Source organism: Eschrichtius robustus, chromosome 9 (genome assembly GCF_028021215.1).
Source record: "Eschrichtius robustus isolate mEscRob2 chromosome 9, mEscRob2.pri, whole genome shotgun sequence".
In the NCBI taxonomy this organism is placed as follows: Eukaryota; Metazoa; Chordata; class Mammalia; order Artiodactyla; family Eschrichtiidae; genus Eschrichtius; species Eschrichtius robustus.
In genome coordinates this window covers 32740578-32759489 of record NC_090832.1, presented here as the reverse complement: position 1 = coordinate 32759489, position 18912 = coordinate 32740578, and the positions used below count along the sequence as shown (strand labels likewise).

At 42.2% G+C, this 18912-nt stretch overlaps 1 protein-coding gene across 4 annotated transcripts in view; it reads left to right on the top strand.

Annotated features, from left to right (window-relative positions):
- The first annotated feature begins 8512 nt into the window (after window positions 1-8512).
- Window positions 8513-18912, top strand: part of TMEM200A (transmembrane protein 200A) — a 71583-nt gene continuing 61183 nt past the window's right edge. For 2 of the 4 annotated variants that reach the window (XM_068551540.1, XM_068551541.1), the window contains exon 1: window positions 8513-9487. The gene's annotated coding sequence lies outside the window, so the exon portion shown is untranslated. Of the gene's footprint in view, window positions 9488-16908; window positions 17156-18912 lie in introns of those variants that run through there. The other 2 variants (XM_068551539.1, XM_068551542.1) reach the window with 2 other exon arrangements.

Below are 18912 nucleotides of genomic sequence, written 5' to 3'. Positions count from 1 at the left end.
CCAGCAGGGAAGTGAGAATTCATCAGCTGTCCCCAACTGGCATAAAAGAAGTTGGGCTGCTTGACTTCACATATGAACGCAGGGAGCTCAAGAATAAAAAAAAAAAAAACCCCAAAAAACAGAGAACCGACCCTCATAACTGGGACTAGAAAATTCTCAGTATCTGTCCTGGGTCATGGATCGTGCCCTGTTCCCAAGTTGAATGTTAGGACAACAAGTAAGGCAGTTCTATTAGTGTCCTGAGAGGGGTTATAGAGAAGTCTAGAAAGGTCGAAAAACACACTAGGCTGCTATGGCAAGCTGAATATTTTGTATCTTATCTTTCTGTAAGAGGCAGCCATAGAAGTTTTTAGGCAAGAAAATGACCTGATTAAAAGTTAATGTGGTCATTTTGGGAAAGAAAGGAGGGTCAACTCCAGTTAAGGAGCTATGTTAATGAACAAAGATATTAAGTCTTTATGAGTAAAAGTCCATTAAAATGGACTTAGTTTAAAATCCAAGTGTGACTCACAACTTAAGGAGTTTGAATTGAAACCTCTTCACTTTATGACTTTTCTTACTATAAATAGAACCCTCACCCTTGCCAATAGTAACCACCAATTCTCATATTTATGATTACAAATTACTTCCAATGAAAAGGGCCCCAACTACCCATCCTTTCAACACCAATGCTAATGTAAAATCAAGGATAAGGCAATACAGCTGCACTTAAAGATCATCGAAGAATATGAAAATTTCTCCTTCTCAGAACTTATCATTGCAAGATGTCTGGGATCTTCATGCTCGCTGAGTTAGAAATTAAACATTTTGAAGAGTAGACTTTTATTTTCAGTGGAACACATGGTTTCTGTGAGCAGCAAAGAAAGTATACACTGCTCTAGGGAGACATATGTGTAACAGCATGTCTTCATTCTGAGATTCTTAGAGCTTTGATATTAATGGGTCTCAGCCAAAAGGATCAATTGTGATATAGCTTATGTATTTTTGGTTTATAATTGTATTTTTGATTTCTAATTGTTGAAAAACTGTACTGTGGGAGGTGGTTGAAACGTTTGTTTTCCATTTCCTCATGTGTCTATGGGTAAAAAGCATAATCAGGTGTTGGAGTACATACTTTTCTCTTGACTCCCTTTGGGGTCTCTGATGGACAGGAAAATTGTATTCTTGTTCTAGGCCTGACATTTATTACGTGTCAGAATCTGGGCAAGTTAAACTCTTTGTTCCAACATTCCAGTGTGTATCTTCTCTCTCAAGGTTAAAAAAGTAATTTCAAATTCTCTCTTGGGTAATTAATCAATCTGTGAAGGAAAACCTTCTGGCACACTATACACTTAAACACTGTAAAAGAGCATTGTTCATGATTATATTTGGTAAACTTTGTGAAAGCATTGTTTTCAATTTTTTGTTGGCACTTGTCAACTTTCGTTTAAGTAATTAATGAGGAAGCCTATAGGAAGACAGAAGAGCTGATTTGACAAACACTTGAAGAATGGGGACTTATCTTGTCAGTAAGAAAAGAAATTCTACATTTCCTGTTCACTGGTATATGGCCAGTGAATAGGATTAATTTCTCTAAAAGCAATAATGTATCACTTTCTGTTTTTTTAACAATTATTTGATGGTTGCTAATCAAACATACTACAGCAAAAAGTTGCATTCTCCCATAGAAGCAGAAGAATATAAGTAGATAATACTCTTGCTAGCAAGATGACAGAAAATCAGGCAACCATTACCTTGCCTTTTTCCACATTTTGAAGTAAATTATTCTTTCACACATCTAAAAGAAGGAAATACAATGAAGCTGCAGACTGATTGCATTTGCAAAAGATTCCTTGGGACTTTCTTTTAGATACAATGAAAGTTCAGGAAGCTTTCAATTCAGTTTGCAGATCTCAGGAAGAATTTCAGAAATTTTGTATTTTAGCTGATGAATTATAAGGTGAAACCTGGTTCTTAAATTTGTGGTTGCTTGTATATGTCAGTTTTGGAGAAAAGCTCTGAAAATATGAAGGTGACCTTCCTAAATCTGTCATTTATAAGTAAGATCCATCCTGTTGCTAGGTCCAGAGTTGCAGAGGAGAGAAATGTCTCCAAGGTTGTTGTTGTCATTTTTTGAATGTTCATTATAAAAGTAACATAATGTCACTATAAAACAATTTACAAAAACAAAATTGTATAAAATAAAAATTAGAAGAATCCTCTCACTGTTTAATTTTATTCCCCATTGGTAGTCTCTGCTAATATTTTAGTATATATCCTTCCATGCCTTACACACGCACAGACACACTCACACACTCTTTTTAGCAAAGATGGGATCACACTATTCAAGTTGTTCTACAACTTCTTTTCTCACTTAACAGTGTCTCTTTGACATCTACCCACATCACTGGTTATAGATCTTTTCTGTTTAATGCTGCATGGTATTCCATTGTATGAACATCATAATTTAACTAGTGATGAGCACGGGGTGATTTCCAGTTTTCACTGAGAGACAGTTAACATAGTTCTTGAGAGCCCAGACTCTGGCAGCAGGCTGCATGGGCTCATAAGCCCAGTTCCTCCACTTACTAACTTATGCAAATTACTTAACTTCCTAGTTCTCAGTTATTTCAGCTGTAAAATGGGAAGAAATTAGCACTTACTCTAGAAAGTTGTTGTGAAGAGTTAATAAGTATAAAATGCTTAAACAGTACCTTCCTCACAGTAAGTACTATGTGAAGGTTCACCATGATATTTTTGTTGCTAGGGACAATACTGCAATCTATTGCTTTCATATATATCTGAATTTTAACTCTTGAACAGATGACATGTTTTTGAGGACACAGAATTAGGCTGTGGTGAAAATAGCCAATGAACTCTTAGCCTTCATTTCTTATATAGCAGAAATGGTATGAACAGAAAAGGCAATACATTGTTCTGTTCATGGAACACCAGTGCTAGAAACCATAAATAAAGACACTTATTTTCTGAATTTCTCCAATTTATCCCTATTTCCAAAGTCCTAGTTCAGTCCATCATCTTCCCTTACCTGGGCTGTTAACAAAAATCTTCTAACATCTTTGCCTGCCTGCTTGTGAGTTCCCCCATCCCTTCCAACCAACCTCTACCACTGCTGCCAAAGGGACATTTTAATGTTCCTTAATTTCTCGAGGTTAAAATGTAAACTCTTTAACCTGGGATGCAAGGCCCTTTGTGAGCTTGTCCCTGCCTATCTCTCCAAACTCCTTTTTACAGCTCTGGCTTACTTCCATACTCCAGCCACACTGGCTTTACCAACACACCTCTGAATGTACCACACTGTTTCATCCTCTGGAAATTGCATGTTCAGTCCTCCTTCTTTGAATTCTGTACCCCCTTTGTCGATCTTTTGAAGCCTCCTTGTCTTTTAAGGCCAAGATCTTGTATCTCCATGTCTTTGATATCTCCTTTGAACTATAGCTTCTGAAAGGATTTCTGATGACGTTAACTTTATATCACCGTTTTCTACCCTAATTGGGCACTTTTCACACTGCAACTGTATGCTTATGGATGTGCCAAACACCAGGCCACAATTACGAAGAAAAGAGCGCGAACTCTGATTTTTATAAGATCCTAACTGACTATAATGTCCAATACATTATGTGAATGCTTTCTGAATTAATGAATGAACAATCTAAAACTGAAGCTCTACTTATTTTATCGTAAGGCTATTTCCTTAGGTGTGGAGGCATAGTAAGGCTGGGGAAATGCATATACTTCCAGGGATATGCTGAAATCTCTCAATCGCCTGAGGATTTTAAAACAGCCTTTCATTAGTCATGTTTTACAAGTGTTGAATAAGCACTGAATAGGAATAGGAAGACTTGGGTTCTGATCATGGTCGTACCACTCTCTGCTTATAAGATCCTGAGACAGGCACTTATCCTGTGTTCATAAATTTAAAAATGAGGGAGCTGAAAGGAGTGACAACTAAGGTATTTTAAAGGTTGCTCTCCAGCAACTTTAAAAACTGAATGTAGTGCCTAAAAGAAGATTTGACCTGCTCAAGTTCATTACAGCTCATTCCCTTATAGAAACAGGTGCTTTCAGATCAGCAATGGCACAATGAGCAAAGATCCTAAGTGTCAAAACTCATCAAATGACTATTGTAATAGAGCAGATGATCAGGTTTGACATTTCTTTTGAAAAATGAATATTTCAACATTTCCTAATGTTCTAAAGTGAATGTGGGAAAGGGTATTCCCAGGGCTTCTAAATAGCACAGTTAAAGCTGCATTCTATTTTACCAACATCATGGCTTAATTAAGGTCTATACATAAGTGTAAGTGATTACTGTTTACAAAGTCAGCTGTATGAGGTACAGATTTCCATTGGTAGTATAATTAAGAGTTCCAGATATTTATAAACATTTTTTATTTCAAAATGACAAGTCATCTTGTACTCAATTAATAAAAAAGATCTAATATAACTGTCAAGGAAGACATTATCTTTCTTTACCCCAGATCATTAATTATGGGTGGAATATTCATTACCTCCAAAGGGAAACCCTGAATTTATTTAGCAGTCATACCCCATTCCCTCTCCCACAGATCCTGGTAACCACTAAACTGCTTTCTATATCCAAGGCTTTATTTTTTCTGGATATTTCATATAAAAGGAATCATACAACACGTGAACAAAATTAAATTATGGGTGGAGAAACACTAAACTGAAAGATTTGGTAGGTCTTAAATTTTTGTTTTATTGAATATTATTAATTTAATGTGTATGTGATGTGCTATTGATTTGATTGAGCAGGAACTGGTGATTAAACTTTTTTACAATAAGTTTTCACCATGCCTGAGAATGTTATGTTAAGAGGGCCTCCCTCCTGGTTAGGGGATGTAGCATTCACACAATGGTTGAGAGACATGTTTAACATCTGCTATGTACCAGGCTACTCTTTTATTATCATTGAATCATTAAAACAGCATCATAAGGACATACTATAATTATTGACACTTTATGAATGAGAACGATGAAGCTCAGAATGGTCAGTACAAGTTGTCTGATTCAAAGGCTATGCTCGCTGGGTAACACCACACGACCATCACCAAATAAAATGTAGCTAAAAGGGCAACATTTGGGGTATGCCTCTGGAGGGGACTGAATTGAGGGGGGATATAAGCAGAGAACTAGGGAAGTCACAAGGCAATGAGAATTGTGTCCTTGTGCAACACTTCTCAAATTTCAACAAGCAGACTAGTCACTTGAGGATGTTGTTAATTGCAGAATATCATTCAGTAGGTTTGGGCTGGGACTGAGATCCTGCTATTCTAACAGCTCCTCAGTGATGCCAATGTCGCCGAACCTCAGACCACACTTTGAGTAGCCAGGTGTTAATGAGCCTAGACTGGTTCAGTACCATGGACAGTAGAACAGGTGGGCTACCACTACCATCTTCTCTGCCATTTCTCTCAAACCTCTAATATCTTCTGTGGGTAGATTCTTGTAACAAAACACACAGTCAGAAATTTTTAAAGTACTTCTTGGATTGCTAGCAGCTATGTGGTGATCCTTCCCTTTATATAAGTAGGTACAAATCTGTCCAGAGGAAAGAACTGGGGTTTTAGAAGGGAGAGAGGGTGCATTTTAAAAGTATATGCCACTAGTGCTACTCAGGTACAAAGAATCTAATCAGGTTTATTATCAAATAGGGAATTCATAAAATATTTAAGTAATATTATCAGCCTCAACATTATAAAATATCTATTTGAGATATCTAAGTTGCACATTTGATGAACAGAAACTAGCAACATCTTTCTGCTGCTAAATCTACTCAACTATTAACCAGTTGTACATAATGAGAGAGAAAAATTTTAAATATGGCAAAATGCTACTCAAAATAACAGTGAAATTAAAATGATTTAAAATTTTTATTTTAAATGTATTTCTGCTACCTTTTGCTTTCTTCTGGATTCTTTCCACCTAATTCCATATTTTAAGGATGAACTCAGACAGATAATTTTCTTTGACTTTGTCCTTCTTTACCCCTTACTTTGAAACAGCAACTCCGGGTGCCTGCAAAGCTTCCTCAGGGGCTTTATGACTATCAATCTATTTCACAGCTGGAACAAAGCAATTCAGATAAGAGTCTGGCAAACAATTCCATTTGTTTGCCATTAAAGATATTTTTATTTTCTGGTTGAGGAATTTTTTTCTTAGGTCTGGAGATGCTATGGGCTACATTTATGGCAAAAGCAAATGACTACCATCCCACATAAATCTTCTAATAAGCCTTCCCTTAGCCTTGTTACACGATCTACTTATGAATACTTGTTCTTTTTCATTTTAATATATGTTTTCAAAATGAATTCATTCAAAATGTTTTGCCATCCATCGGGCTTATATTTGTAGTGTACCAAGAATGAGAATGTTGAACTTCATATTTCAACATTTTTTTCTCAAGTCAATTCTTGATTCCAGAGGAAGAGTCTTCTTTCTTACTATGTTAATAGCATTAAAACAAGTTTGTGGTGTGTGTGTGTGTGTGTAACTAAATATGTGTTGAGGAACTATGTCACAGCTAAAAAGAGTCTTACATGTATTATTTCATTTAATTCGTGCAAAAATACTTTGAAATAGGTTTGTTCCTACTTAAGGGATGGGAGAAATGAAGTTTCAAGTCCTTCTGTTAGTACGTAGTTGAGCTTGAATTATAGGGAATGTTCTCTTCCCACTATGCACTCTTGTAAAATGGGTTTGTTCTAGTGGAAATTTACACATCTCAGAAGGACACTGCAAAAAATATTATATGTGAAGTGCAGTGCAGCTTGATGGTGAGAGCTTCCATCCTTTACCTCAAAAGAAGATATGGAGCTAAATTCAAAATCCATTACTGGCATGGTATTTTTGCTGCGCTTTTCCCAGATGGAGGGATACTGGTCATTAACAGAGATTAAATAATTTACCTGAGTTTGAGCACTCAATGCCAGGGAAGAATTTATAACTAATATCTTGGGAGTTGCTTGGTCTACTGAATTGCAGATACTCCTCTATTTATAGAATATTTTACCCCGTTTTTTCCTGAGACTAATAGTAATTATTTTTAACAACAGAAATGTAAATAATTCCCCTTTGGTGATCTTACGTAGTCCATTTTTCTGCTTCTTTTTTGAAATCTAAGTTCAGAAATGAATCATCAATATTTGTGGCCAAAAGAATGTGCTTATTCCTTATTTCATGGCCTTCATCTTTGAGGGAGGCTCAGTCTTTCACTGTGTAACATGGCTAGATGACCATTTAAAATGTGTCACTACTTGTCTTAGGATGTCATGTTTAATGGTCCTGATGGACACCATGAGCCCATTCTTCATTTCCTAGGAAGCTACTGAACATAATCAGGAGATATCCTCTCTCAGGAGCTTTACAGAGAAATGTGGTTTCAAGATATTTCGTCATAAAATGTAGAGGCTACAACTAGAAGGAAGGCACCATGGAATCACACTCCTTTAATAGGATGCCTGGACAAATGTGTAAGAACACCTAAGTGAGTTGAGCATTTGGCTGTGGGCTAAAGATTGTAGAAACAGGTGGGGCAAAAATAAAACCACAGATGGTTTACAGGGGTGACTCATTTCTCCACCCCCTTCCAACTTCCAACCCCTTTAGTTTTTAGTATTGTTTTTAACATTTTGATTGTGAAATTTTTACTAAAAGTGCCAAATCTCCAAGTTCTTCTAGTCGAGACAGGAGGATTGTACCAAAGAAAGCCATTTCTACAGCAGTCTCTCTTGACTGCCATATCTGATTTCCAAGGTTTTTTTTAATGTTAAAGTTTTGCATGGAATTCTATTCTCTCTCTCTCTCCCTCTCGCATACATTTTCCACATCCAGAAACAAACCCTTCTTGAAAATGAGATCAGCAGATTGCACATTGAAAGACACAGATACACTGCACTAGAATGCCATACTTGCCCTCTAGTTACCAGCTCAAATACATTCAGGAGACACATAGGTACAACCCACTCCCTGCGCTGGGGGATTGTATGCTCTGTACACGCCAGGGTTGTGGTTGGAATATCTGGTAATCCAGAGTTTTACATAAAACTTTATTTACTGAATTGACCGGCATATACACAACCATCAGTTCTGTCTCTGCGGAATAGGAGGTAACTATCATTAACATTTTACTCTATGAATAGGGCACAGTCCCCACTCACAGGATGTTTGGGGGCAAGGCGGATTAACCTACACCCCTCCTTGACTGTGATGTTTGGAGTTGAATCTAAGCACTGCTCATCGAAGCCCTCAACGATCCGGTTCGCCCTCGTCCTCCCTGCCCATGACCCTCGCCCCCGAGCCGCTCTCCCGGAGCCCCTTTCCGGGCTAGATCTGGTGGGCGCTCCAGAGCGGTGTAGAGAGCGGACGTTCGCGGTGTCCGCTCCGCGCGGGGTTTGGCTCCGCTTGCGCAGCGCCCGCCCAGCCCGCCAGGGGGACCCCGACCCGCCCAGGCGGCGTCTGATAAGAAAGAGTCCGAGGGGCGTGGAGCCAGGGTCCTGCAGCGCCTGCTCCAGGAAAACCGGGAATCAGCCGCGTCTTCTCCACTCCTCCGGGGGCTGGCGGGACCCCGGCTCCGAGACCGGGGGTTCCAGCGAGAGGCTCGCCCCGAGGGTGGGAGTGTCCGTTTCCACCCTCTGGCCTTCCATCCCGGAGAAGAGCTCCTGGAAGCGGGTATTTTGTTCTCAAAGATAGGTTTTTGTCTGCGGTGATTCCCTGTTCTGGAAGTGCAACTTTGCGGCCGCGGCACGGGTCTTGGGGGCTGGGGGTCCTGGAGGGAGAGGATTGGATTTTGTCTGCATCCTCGAGGAGGAGGCTGGCGGCGAGACTGGGGGCGGCCGGGCCGGGGGCGTTCCCACGGGTCGTGGACGGCGTGGCCACGCTCCTGGTAGCCCGCCCGGCCCCCTGCACCCCGTCCCCAGCCTCCTCTTCGGCGCTTGGGGCGTGAGGTTCGGTGGGCATCTTTCGGAAGCCGAGCGGAAAACTTTTCCCTTCCCAGCCCCCGGTCCCTTTTGTCTTTCTTGCGCGGCGGCGGCGACGACTGAGCAGCGATTCCCTGTCCCCTGGCCGGCTCACCGCGCCGGGTGACCTCCGAGGGCGGGAGCGCTCGGACTCCGTGCGCCCTACGGCTGCGGCCGGCGTCCCGGCGACCCACGGCGGGCACACACAGCGACGCGCCCCCCGCCCAGAGGCCGCCGCCGCCGCCACTCCCCTCCGCCGGCCCGCACCCCTCGCCGCCCGCCCCCTCGCCTGACTCATCCGCCTGCCGTGGCAGCGCCGCGCCCGCTGCCCGAGCCCCGCCGGGATGGGGAGGGAGAGCGCGGCTGCCCGCGGCTGCCGAGCTTCCTGCTGACGCCCCCGACCCCGCCGCCTCCTTCGCTCGGCTCCGGAGGCGCCCGAGGTCCCACCAGCTCCGGGAGTGAGAGCCGCGACAGGCGACCGGACCCCCGAGGCCCCGAGCTCGGGACAGGTGAGGGGGAAGGGAAGGGTGCTGCCGGCGGTGGGGAGGTGGGTGGGCAGTCGGTGCAGCTGAAACGGGGCGCTGCTTTATTCCCCCTCCCCCGCCCCGCTTGGGACCCCGGAGTTAGGGTAAACACCGTCTCCTGAAGTTTGGGAAATAAACCAAGCCCGCCGTCAGTTCCGGACTCCCCAGTCCTCAGAGCGCAAGAGCAGCCGTGCGGGGCAGCCTCCCAGGACCCGGAGCCTTGGAGCGCCTGGCTGGGTTTCTCCAAGCTGCACCCTCCTTTGTCTCCGTTCCAGAGAGTCAGCATTCTCTGTAAAGATGTCCACAGCGTAATTTATAGTAGTCCTTGGCAAGAGCAAAGTGTGGTCAGGGTTTCCTAAAGCAATATCTGTATGTGGTAGTATTTTCGTAGGCGAAATGGAGACGCGAAGCAATTGTTTGCCAAGTTCAGCACCATTCTTCTCCCTATGGAGTCTGTCCTTAAGAGAAAGGGCTGAGGGTTTGAAAGATTTTCTCCATCAATCATTCTTTTGCTATAATTAATTGCCCAAGCCAACATTTCACATTTTGTAGGTACAGGCTCTCTGTGTGTATTTACTGCCGCTAGATTTCGACTGAGAAGTATGTGTATGTGTGTGTGAGGGGATATTTGTAATAAGAACAGTTCACTATTTCAGTGCCAGTTTCAGGCACTGGTAATGCCAGAAAGTCAGATGCTTCACATTTATGTAATTTACTCATTGAAGTCAGACCAAGTACACCTTAGTCTGGTGTTGGACTAAGTATGTTGGGCTAAAGTGTCTCTTACCCGGATTTTTCTTCTAAAGACCTTCAGAAGTAGTTGTGGACCACTGTATATACAGAAAACATTTCAAGAATCAACAACTATTCTTATTTGTCGGTAAGAATATTGAACTCTTAGGTTTTGCTGTCAAACCGAGTTCTGAGATACACTTTCCGTAGTGCTTTATGAATAAATTATTACCAACTCCTATGAAAGCTATTTACTTTGCTGGTTTGTCATGTCTTGCATTATGGAAACACTTATAAAATGACCTTCAAGTTTGTTATTTGGCTACTGATACTAGAATATATTACCATTTTGTAAAAAGTAGGCTAAATTTTGAAACTTCTCAAATCTTACTTTATTTTTCCACTACTTTTTCCCCATACAGAAGCATCTGCTTTAGTTTCATGCTTTTCAAACAGCTTAAGTGAAGAATAGGCATTCTTCTTAACAGAAAGTAATGCTTCTATTAAGTAGAAACTATAGTTAAATGCTTTAATAATGTCATGAGGTATTTTTTACTCAAAATATATATACTGAAGGGTTAGGAATTATTTTCTCTAATGAAGTCCTACTACAGAGCTCATAATTGTGAGATGACTTAGGTATAACTTGTAACCCTGGTTATAATCAACTTTGTATCCTAGGCTGGGGAATCTTTCAGTGAAAGAGAGTTGTGTGGGGAGCTTCTGTATGCAATTTCCAGGCAGCTGGCACATAGATTTACCTGTTGCTTCTGAGTCAGGTCCAGAGAAACACATGTAGTATTCCAAAGGCACCCATAAGCAGAATGGATTCTTCAGGAACGATCATTGTAAAGAATGATGGCTGCACTTGTATTCCAACTTGGAGGAATTATTAGTGAAGGTTTTGAATCTTCCCAGAGTTAGATTGCTATACTTGGACTTTTGTAGTTTCAGAATTTTGACAGCAGCTCATTGGACAGAGAAAGATAACTACTGACATACAGGGGGAGTGGATTTGAACGGTTTGTTTAAATTCTCTTATTCCCATGATAATTCTCAGCATAAAGGGAAAGAAATTCTTTTTAATTTAGGAAAATAGATAGGAACCAAAATAAAAGCAGATGTCACTTTTTACATCTCTTAAACAAAATTAGTAGAAGATGAAATAGTCTTCATGGTAATGCATATTACTTATCAATAGAATGTACAGTCTAAAAGAGGAGGCAGTTTTAAAATAAATTTCATTTAGTGTTGCTCTCCCTAAATGGGAGACTGCATGGGGAGTTCGGTCAAGCAGAACACATTTGCAAAAAGAACTTGCGTAGAGATGGAAAAAACAAATCTGCAGTGAGATGGACCCCTCATTTTATGACGGAAGATATGATTTGCAGTTTTATCAAGTGTATTCATTTCAGGACTTAAGATATGTTTTGTCTGCTAAGGTCTGATATGTGCCCAAGCATTCAGAAAACATGGGTGAACCCTTGTTATGGTGCCAGGCTTGCTGAAGGACAGCAAGGTAGCCTCTCCTATGGGAGCTTACAGGCTGGCGGGGAGGGGACTGGAAAATGTGGCATAGATTGCTGAGCACCTGGAATAGTCCTTGAGCATCAGGGGACTGGTTCACACTGGGGAGCAGGATGGTGGATTTCCAAGGACACTGGATGGGGAGTTGGAAAACCCAAGTTGTTGTCCTGGCTGAGACACTAATGAGGTGGCCCTGGGTATGTTTCTAGGCTTTTCTGAGCCTCTCTGCTTTCATCGACAGACCAAGGACTTTGGACTGTGATCTTTTCAACCTCTTTTTAAAATGCTGCCTGATGAGGAGAAATCAGGATGAGGTGTGGGTGGTGGTGGGGTGGTGAGTAGAGTTTGGGTTGGGGGAAGACAGGCTGGAGAAGACAGGCTGTGCTGGACACAGGGAAAGAATAATGACCATGATAATAGAAGGTCGAGGAGATCCGACCTGGGGCATCTGGCCCATCGTTGATTATATGAGTTTAAAATACATAACAAAGTAATAAATAGCAACATTCACTTAGTACTTGATGGTTTTCGATGAATTTTCACACATAATGCCAATTGATTTTCATTACAACCACAAGAGTTTATTCAAGCAGAAAGGTGGTGAAACCAGGAGTAATTTCTCAAAGCACGTTTGCACCAGTACACTCCATTGCCTTTCTGTGGAAACAGGAAAAGCTAGAACACACTTTGGAAACCCTGTGTAAATGGGAGAGAGATATAAGGGTGGCATCAGATTTTAGTGGGGTTTCAAATTTCTGAGTAAAAATTTAGGTTACATTCTGGAAGATAAGAATCTCCAATTGTGAGATCAAGACCTGACACATCTGGAATTCTGATTGTTAATCTTTAGTTTGATTACTCCTGTTCTGGGCTTCCTCCTCATCTCATCTCCCTCCCCATCCCCAGCAGGAGCTCTGGTGATTTGATTATTACAGTCATTGATAAGACTTTTCCAAGAGTTTTGAGTGCAGTTGGAAAAAGGAAATTCTCATATAAAGGTGGGGATTCTTGGACCATTGTACTGTTAATTAATGGGATATGTTCCAATAGCAAGCTGTGCTTTGGGAACTGTCACCAGAGGTGAAATTACACAAAATTCATGGGAATGTGAGCAAAGTGTGAAGATGTGGATCTGTGCATTCCTTCCTACAGTGCCCTTGTCACTCTGCTCCAAGCACTAAAGGGGGGTCAAGTGCACTAAAGGGGGTCAAGTCCCCTCCCCCTCACCCTGTGTTCCTGTGGAAGGGAGCTGATCAGGATTCATCTGGTTATACACTCGAGGGACCTACATTTAACTGCGTTCGGCAGAAAAAGTAGATTTATTGGCTCATGTGACTGGTAAGTCCAAACGTGGACTTTGCTTTAGTCATGGCTGGAACCCAGAACCTCACATGACTTTGTTAAGGTTCTTTCTCTCTCTCCCCATTACTCAGCTTCTCTTCTTTCTGAATCAGCTTCATTCTGAGGCCTCTTTCTACGTGCTAAGGAAGGTGACCACTGTTAGTTCCAAACCTGCATCCTTGGGCTTTTGATCCATAGGAAAGAGAGGTCTTCTCTCTTCCAGGTCCCATTTATAGAAATCTCCTGAAAGGGCTATGGTTGGCCCTGCTATGGAGGTCATTGAATCAGTCTCTGTATCCAGCGGAGAGTGCTACTGTGATAGTCTTGGACTGGATCATGTGCCCAACCCTGTATATATGTGATGCTAGTGGTGGGATGGGGAAAAGGGGACCGGTAGAGGCACCATGATTGACAGTTCTGTTAAGATCATATAGATCTCCCAAGACAATGAGGCTGCCAATCAAAAACAACATGTCTATTATTGCGGAGAATTGCCCCCTCCATTTTTTTTTTTAAATTTATTTATTTATTTTATTTATGACTGTGTTGGGTCTTCGTTTCTGTGCGAGGGCTTTCTCTAGTTGTGGCAAGCGGGGGCCACTCTTCATCGCGGTGCGCGGGCCTCTCACTATCGCGGCCTCTCTTGTTGCGGAGCAAGGCTCCAGATGCGCAGGCTCAGTAGTTGTGGTTCACGGGCCCAGCCGCTCCGCGGCATGTGGGATCTTCCCAGACCAGGGCTCGAACCCGTGTCCCCTGCATTGGCAGGTGGATTCTCAACCACTGCGCCACCAGGGAAGTCCCCGCCCCCTCCATTTTGAGACAGCCACTTGCACAACGATGTGAAGTTTGCACATGGAAGCAACTCAGGTGACCACGGCCATGCAAATTCCAGAAGTGGGACCTTCCTCCCAGCCAAGGCAAAGCTAGGTGATGAAATAATTCCCTCCATGTCTAGACTTTGCTAAGAGGACCCAGAATATTATTGAATGAGGAGCCCACCATTTATCCATGTCCATGTGCTTTTAGCAAATACCCCTGTGCCTTATTTCCAGCCTAGGGATTTTATTTCCAGAAGCCCTGGTCTTCTAGGGATCATTTGATTAGAGACCCCTACTTTGGGCATTATGAGATTAGAGACCCAGTGACACAGTGACAGTTTGAACAAGGAAGTAAAGTGATGAACACAGAACTATTGTTTATACAAGTTTATTGAGTTTGTGGGAAATGGGTAGAGGGGAGGCAGCAGGCACAGATTAGGGTTATCACTTAGGAGACCTAAGGTAATAGGTCCCAAATTAGAATATTGGCATGTGTGAGCAACATTATTAAGGTCTGGTGAGGATGAAGGAACATCTGTGTTGACAAAAACATTGGTAGGATGAAACAGATCAAGGGGAACCAAACCAGGAAGGTAGGCTGGGCCAGTAGGTGAAGTGGCTGTGTGTTGTAGGTAGATTCATAGCAACTGGACTGTATTGAAAGGAGGCCTGTGGCCACCACGTGTCCTAGGGGCGAAACCTTTATATGTGTAGCACTGACATTAATTAAAGACCTACCTAGTATGCCAAGTCCCATGTTAAATGCTTTACATTCATTATGTTATTGACATCTCATAAAAGCCCTCTACTGTGAGAAAGCTGAAAGTTAGGGAGGTAAATAAGTTGCTCAAGGTTATGTGGTCATTAAGTGGTAGACCTGGGATTCAAACCCTGGCAGTCTGAAACAAAAGCCTGTGCTTAAACTATGCAACACCATCTCTCAAGGTCAAGGTCAGAATCTAGTATATCAGGCTAAATTGAAGGATGGGCCCCAAATTGGGCCTCCCAGTAGGCAACCAGTGTGCCAGAAGTCCAGGTCAGACAGAGGGGATGGAATAGAGGCTATCAGGGTGAAGGTGTAGAGCATTCGTGCTCAGTGGCAAACTGGACAAGAGTGCCACAGTAAGAATAGAACAGGCGTAGACTCTTGGTTTGGGGTTTGGGTACAGGGAGGAAAGTCAGTGGAAGCAGCATCAGGAAGTTGAATAGGTGGGCAGATCAATAGAACTAGAGCTTGATGGTTAATCTGAGAACAGGAACTCTGCCATCTGCCCTGCGTTAAATATCCTTCGTGGTGTAAGTCAATAAGAATACGGCATGGGCAGCTCCTTAGAGGGAGACGGAGTTTTATTAGTTGTCAGGCACTCTTAGGGGAAAAAAGAGCTAACATTTGTAGAGCATCTGCCATGTGCCTTAGATACATAATCTCACCAAGTCTTCATTAGACTCCTGGGAGGAGATATATTTCGGCTCTTTTTTTTTTTTTTTTTTTTTTGAGCAAGGAAATGAAGGCTTAGAGAAGTTAAATTACTTGCCTGAGCTCCTGGAGCCAGACTGGAAAATGAAGGAGCTGTCATGGAAACCAAGATATATCTGTATCTCCACCCCATCCTGGATCTTCAGGGAGTCATCCTGGTCCTGGCAGGGCAAGGTCAATTTCAAGTCTGGTCCATAGACGTGGGGAAGTCAACAGGGATGTATGGTTGGGAAGGGAGATCGTGAGTGAACGTTTAGACATGTGAATGTGAGCTGAGAGCAGGTCACCTGAACAGCGTTGTCCAGCAGGACTGTATCCGGCTTTGGCAGAAAACTTAATAACCTGGTAGGTTTTTCCCCCTCAGTGCAGGATCGCTATCATCATGCAGGATAGATACGTCAGCAAGTCAGATGTTCGGAGGGCTTAATTTTAGTCACTGACTTCAGTTGAAGAGAAGGGACCTCTGCCAGCTGCCATGGCCTGAATTTACCTTTATACACAAAGGTACATTTCCCAGAAATATGATAAATAAGAAATAGATACATACATGGAGAGAGTTGGAGAGAGAGGAAGAGCATTAGCACATACTGAATGTAGCAGGTATGTGGAATACACTCCAGCTATAAAGGTCTATACTTGAAGATGCTCTAAATGAAACTATTTGCTGATGAAATATGAGTGATATATCATTCCCCAACAAATGCAAGGTCAAATTGGTCTCTGTGTAAATTTATGACTGGATGTAGATGTTCGCTGTGTGCAGTGAACTGTGTATACATATGATAAGAAGAAGGGGAATGAAAAGGTAAGTGAAAAGAAATATTTGAGACATAGTTTTGAGAATGCATAGCCTATTTGGGGAGGTAAGACAACCATGCATAAACTTTTAAAGCAGCACAGTGGAATAATATGATTTCAGAGTTGGCAGGATCTTTCAGAGAGTAATCAGGATCACAGTGTTAGCCAGTATTATGAAATACAAACTGAATAGTAGCAGATGAACATAAATGTTATGGAAACTAAAAGGAGTGGAACCATCTGAAACCTGGAAGGCTGATCAGGGGAAGCTTCTGGGAGTTCTGATAAGTATGGGCAGAAAGAAGAGACAAGCGTATTCCAGGTAGGATGACTAAACTTCTCAATGAGCCAGAGACCACTGGGAAATGACGTGTAGCTGAACAGGTTGGGTTTGCTACTTGTTACAGTGAGGGAAAAGGTACACCACAGGAAAACATGGGGTGTCGCAGTAAAAGGGTGTTAGAAATGCGTGATTATAGGATTTGGTCTTGTAAGTGATTTGGGAGAGGGTTTAAAGAAGCAGGGCTTTGCTCTGCATTGAAGCGGGGATAATGCTATGAGTTTGTATCTTAATAAGTCTTATCTAGAAGGAGCAAGACTAGAGAGGCTGACATTATAATTGGCAAAGATGCAGCAAATACTCATTAGCCAGATTAGGAGGATATTGGTCATTTTGGGATAATATTTGTGTTTTTGTTTGTGTTCAGATAGGATTACACAGTGGTCTTGTTCCTGTCCTGATTCATCACGGTCACAGAGTGGCCTCGTCTGGTGTGGATGCACTGTGAAATCATTTCCATCCAACAGGAGAACCCCAGGGCCAGCTCCCGAATGTCAGGTCTACTGTGCTCTTTCATAAAGTGGAAATTATATTCCAAAGTGTATCTGATTTCATGCACCAACCAAGATTCCCATTACAATATGATCCTGTTAGTGAATTCTTCTCTTGGAGTTGTTGAGGTGATTTTCTTCCTATTTTGTAAAATTTTATTTAATATCATTTATTAAGTTCCCACTGTTTACGAGGTACCCTGTTAGATTCTGGGGAGGTCAGGGTGACAAGGATCTCAAGAATCTCATAATCTAATGAGAGAACTGCACGCAAGTCAGTGACTGTGATGCCTTGAAATAAAGCTGGTAGGGATATGAGAATAGGTAAAGAAGAATAGGGGCTCCTGGGATGAAAGTGATGCTGAGAAAGGGTAGGCTCTTTTACAGACAGTGAGCTAATCACAGAGGTGCTGATAGGTTGGCAGCTGCTAAGGTATGTTTGCAGTTTTGAGAATCAGCATCTTTGGGCTGAAATGCAGTATGAATCCAAAGATTCTCAGTCCTCTCTCTAAGCTGATCTTGGTATAGAAGAGGCATGCATTTTTGGCTCACTTGGCAAAGCAAATATCAGATCAGCTCAGTGCGAGTATGAGAACATACATGTGCAAGTATTTGTGATACAGTAGACTTAGCATTTCTGAAGGGGTGTTATTATTTCTAATAAAAGCAATACATGCTTCTAATGACAACTTTGGAAAATACAGTAACTATAAAAAAAAATCAGGGAGAAAATCTGTCTATAATCCCATGCCCCAAAAGCACCCATAACAGTTTGGCATTTTTCTTCCCCTTTATATTTAATGAAGTTTTTCCATAGTTAATAACATATTACAATGTGCTCTGTTTGCTTAACCTTGTGTCCTAAATATTTTCCAGCTTCTCCGCAAGCGTTATTAGTGTTGTATAATATTTGATTGTATGATTTACCATAATTTATTAACTATTCCCTTAAGATTGGACCGTTAGGCTGTTTCCAAATAACTGGTCTTATAACTGGCATTTTGATGAAATCTTTGTTCATATTTCAGATTACTTCTTTAAGCAAGATCCATGGAAAGGTAATTCCTGGGTCAAAGAGTGTAAATATTTTAAGACCTTTGGTACTTAATGCCAAACTGATTTTCAGAGTAAGTGAACTTGTGATTGACAATGCAGGGGAATCCCCCCTCACCGTGCCTGCACTAGGGGTTTATTTATTTTTTTCTTAAATGAGAAAAGCTACCATTTCAAAATGAGTAACAGTTATGCCAACTGCTGATTTTGTTCCTTTGTACCAAAACCTCTCTTTTAGAGTGGAGGTTCGTCAAATGTTGTGATGAACCGCTCGATTTAAAAAAATTTACTCACAAAGTGGTCCTGAATATTCAGATAGGGACCCATGACAGAGAGAAAATCAGCTTGTGAATGACTTTTTTTTTTTTTTAATTAATTAATTAATTAATTAATTTATGGCTGTGTTGGGTCTTCATTTCTGTGCGAGGGCTTTCTCTAGTTGCGGCAAGTGGGGGCCACTCTTCATCGCGGTGCGCGGGCCTCTCAATATCGCGGCCTCTCTTGTTGCGGAGCACAGGCTCCAGACGCGCAAACTCAGCAATTGTGGCTCAGGGGCCTAGTTGCTCCGCGGCATGTGGGATCTTCCCAGACCAGGGCTCGAACCCGTGTCCCCTGCATTGGCAGGCAGATTCTCAACCACTGCGCCACCAGGGAAGCCCATGAATGACTTTTCAAAGCCAATGACAGGCAGGCACATCGTGCGAGGGCACAATTCAGACCGTAGTGTGGAGAACCTGCGAGTGAAGGTGATGCTGGACAAAGGCCCCACTTTTTGGAGCAAACGCTCTGCCAGCCCCGCCTCTGTAGCTTGGCAGTCAGGCCCTCGCCGTCCT